We start from the raw sequence: 3,544 nt of genomic DNA, 5'->3' as shown, positions 1-3,544 counted from the left end.
TCATCGTCTCTCTTTTTAGAAGTTAACCTGTTCGTATGATGACTGAAGTGAGCCAAAGAGCTGAAGGTATTCACATGAAAAGAACAGTTTCTAATATTATTTTAAGCAGGAGGGTTAATGCTGAATGAAGGGGTGATGAGGGACCTCCTTGCAGTTTGCTTTCACTGAACAGACACAGGAACAACAGCAGCCGAAAGGACACTCACTTTGGTATCCACAGAAGTAAAACCAGCGGGGTAGTCTTACAATAACAGGTGCATAAAATACAAACGAAGGTTTCTCATCATATGTGAAGGTAGCAGCATAAAACGAAATAAGACTCATTAGCTATTCTTTAGAAGCGCTTCCTGGATTTTTTCCCCCCCCCCAAACTCAGAATTTTCGAGTCCATTTCTAAAAGTTTGTTTAAAGACGACTGGTACAGCTGGGTGTGAATTCACAGCTGTTTTATGTCCCAGTGCTTTCAAGGAATCCTGCTAATTGTTTTCCAAAGCCGATTTAAATTGCCTTATCAAGCCACAGGAACTCCAAATGTTGATTGGACTGAGGATGTAGCCACAACCTCTATAAATCACAAAACGAATTCTTTCTCCAGGGATTCTGGGCAAAGCAATGTAGTGACTGTTCAAAATTTAAATATAGAGTTGTCAAGTGGAAACGAGCAGTTATTTGAGGAGAGAAGAGGCAAAAAAGAGTGTTGAGCATTTCGAAGAGTACCTCAACGGACATCTGGAAATAGTCACACAAAGGGGAAAATTTTCAGAGAGAGCATCTATAGAGATTTTTGTCAACAGCTAGGGATTTTTAGGAGTTAGAAATCATTCTTTTTTTCTTAACTTCTTTTTCCTCAATTGGGCTATAAATATCCTGCGAGACGTGTGTTTCAAGTGGCATGGCTCAAATGTGCGTATTTAGGCTACATCTAGGGAGCATGAAGGGCGATTTAGCAATGAACTAGAATGCACAGGACTAACGAATGTTACTGTATGTAGCTTTTTCCTAGAGCTCTTTTCCAATAAAAACATGTCAGTGACAGATAATTGCAAGCAGGCCAGTACGTGACAAGCAAACGGGGATTGCCTATATGTACTTAATAATACCTGGAAAATAAAAATAAAGAAGGCAAATAAATACAATTCAGATAAACTTATGAATGCCACACAAGTAAATCATGAAGATTAGCGAACAAAACCCTGGACAAAGAGTTTGAAACAAAAGGCAAGTTTCTCAGCGCACAAGATTAAATTTTTTATTTCCCTATAAAAAGGAAACATCAGAAATAGTTATCTTCTTGAAACAGAACGTTCCAAACGGGAGCTGGGGGGGGGGGGGGGGAAACGACGGTATTTTAATACACGCTGCAATCTGAAATTCTGCTCGATCTTGTTGTATTTTATAACTTCTCAATATGCTTCAAAGGCTGAAAATAAAATGAAGAGACGTAGATATACTGAGTGAAAGATTCTGATTTTAATAGTATGAATCGGGAAACAGCGGAGAAAATAACAGGCGCGCATTGCCTTTACACTTCCCCATAGAAGCTATAGCTGGCGTAGCTAGTGGCACCAGAGTCTCTGTGGCGCAATCGGTTAGCGCGTTCGGCTGTTAACCGAAAGGTTGGTGGTTCGAGCCCACCCAGGGACGGCTCCGTCTTTTGCGGGCTTGTCGCCGGTACTTTTGCACAATTCTCGGAGTTCAGACCTACAGACGACTCGGAGGTGGATATCCGGGGGTTGAGGGAAAAGAAACCGCCCAGCTCACTTCGCCGCCCACCCTGCGTGCGGCTCTTCAGCTTCCGGGAGCGCTGGCGGCCCCTCCCCCAGCCGTCCCCTGCTGGAGATGGGCAGGTGGGCTCTTCCTGCCCTTCCCCGGGGTCGGCGGGAGGGTCCAGCGCCTTAAAGCCCGCGCCTACTTTCACTTGCGATCTCCCAGTTCCCAAACTCAGGCTGCTGGGTGCCCAAAGGAGCCCTCGTCCTCCTCGCTCTTTCCTGAAGCTCAGGCCGCACAAGTCCCTTCCCTGCCTCGCCAGGCTCCCGCGGGCTCCGAGCGGACCGGCAGGCTCCGGCGGCGAGCGCCGAGAGCGCGCAGAGCCCGGGCGGGCCCCTCAGCCGCGCGCGCGCGGCCGCGCCCGGGGCTCGAACCCGCCTCCGCAGCTCCGAGCGGCCCCGGAGGCCCCGGCGGCGGGAGCGCGGCCCGAGCTGCTCTCGTTCTGCTTCAGGACCCCTGAGATGTCAGAGGTCGCGTGCATGTATGTATTTAAAAGGTTCCAAGTTCAAGCTGCACATTGATTTAAAACTCTTCACGGTTTTTAACACTAATGTTGAATCGTGCGTGCAACGTTGGTCTCTTCTCCGTCCGCGTAAGCATAAACTCCCGTATAATAACTTCAACGTTGACTCTTCCTGGTACTGGTGAATTCAGAAATGTTTGTTCTAAAGCCTTTGAGGGGGCTCGATCGTAGGCGTATTTATGTATTACATTTTACTTTTTATACTCAAGGGCCAGAATTTTATAGAGGATGGAAAGGACCTGCCACATTTCCCATCTATTCGGAAAGGGAGCAAACCTGCTTTTTGTTTTTGTCTTTTAACAGCTGTGTGACTGTGTTAAACTTAAAAAAAAAATTATGAGAAAGATGCAAAGTGAAACTGCTAACATATTTTGCCTCGATAAGCATATACGATGGAGTTCCCAAAATGCAAAGTCCTCTGAAAATAGTTACCTTGTACTTCATTCTCTAAATATATGCTGCCTTTCAGAAGTAATCATAGTTTCTTCATAATTATTGTCTTGGGTCTAGATTACAGAAACGTGAAGGAGGGTTCTGGAGAAAAGGGATGTTTTATTCCCGCAAATGAATAGTTACGCTTTTCTTTGTATTTTCAGGTGTACATGTTAATTAGGGCTCACATTTAGTGAGTGTTCAGTCCTGGCCAGTCACTGCTCTGAGTGCTTTCATGGAAGAAAGTGCGATCCTTACAACAACCCTTCCAGGTAGGTCCTACTGTTGCCACTGTACAGATGAGCTACCGGAAGCAAGGTGCAGTGGGCCGATTTGCCTGAATCTGCAGTTAGTCACTAGCGTGGTACAGATTTGAACCCAGGCAGTCAGGCTCCAGAGCCCATGCTCCTCACTGTTGTATTATACTTCTCCTTCTGACTTAGAGCTCCTTGATTAATTAGTTAATTTAAAACCAAAGGTGATATTTTTAATGAATTTTTGTGAAGTTTCATTAACGTTTTGTTCCAGAGTTCATGAAGGAAAAAAGAAACGCATCCAACATTCATGGAATACTAAAGGGCATTGTTAAATTGCACATTCATTGTGCTGCTTCGTTTTATTGAAATGAAAACTGGGTAGGAACAGGAAATCTTAATGTGAAATGGATCTTTGGGAAACAATTTGATAGCATTTCCTTGGAGAAGGCCAGATTAGAAACAAAGACAGGCTGGAATAGCCCAGGCAAAATAGGGAAGAAAGATAGAAGAATAGATTCAAGCAATGGGGGCTAATGTGCAGCCCAAGGATTCTTGGACTGATGTT

At 44.9% G+C, this 3,544-nt stretch overlaps 1 non-coding gene across 1 annotated transcript; it reads left to right on the top strand.

The window, feature by feature from the left end:
• Positions 1–1,570: 1,570 nt before the first annotated feature.
• On the top strand, positions 1,571–1,644 carry TRNAN-GUU (transfer RNA asparagine (anticodon GUU)). Its single transcript has one exon. It is a non-coding gene; the product is annotated as a tRNA-Asn (tRNA).
• The last annotated feature ends 1,900 nt before the right edge of the window (positions 1,645–3,544 follow it).

The sequence above is a fragment of the Panthera uncia genome, chromosome B4 (genome assembly GCF_023721935.1).
Source record: "Panthera uncia isolate 11264 chromosome B4, Puncia_PCG_1.0, whole genome shotgun sequence".
Taxonomy (NCBI): Eukaryota; Metazoa; Chordata; class Mammalia; order Carnivora; family Felidae; genus Panthera; species Panthera uncia.
Note: the sequence above shows the minus strand (reverse complement) of the source record. Positions and strands in the feature narration are given on the sequence as shown.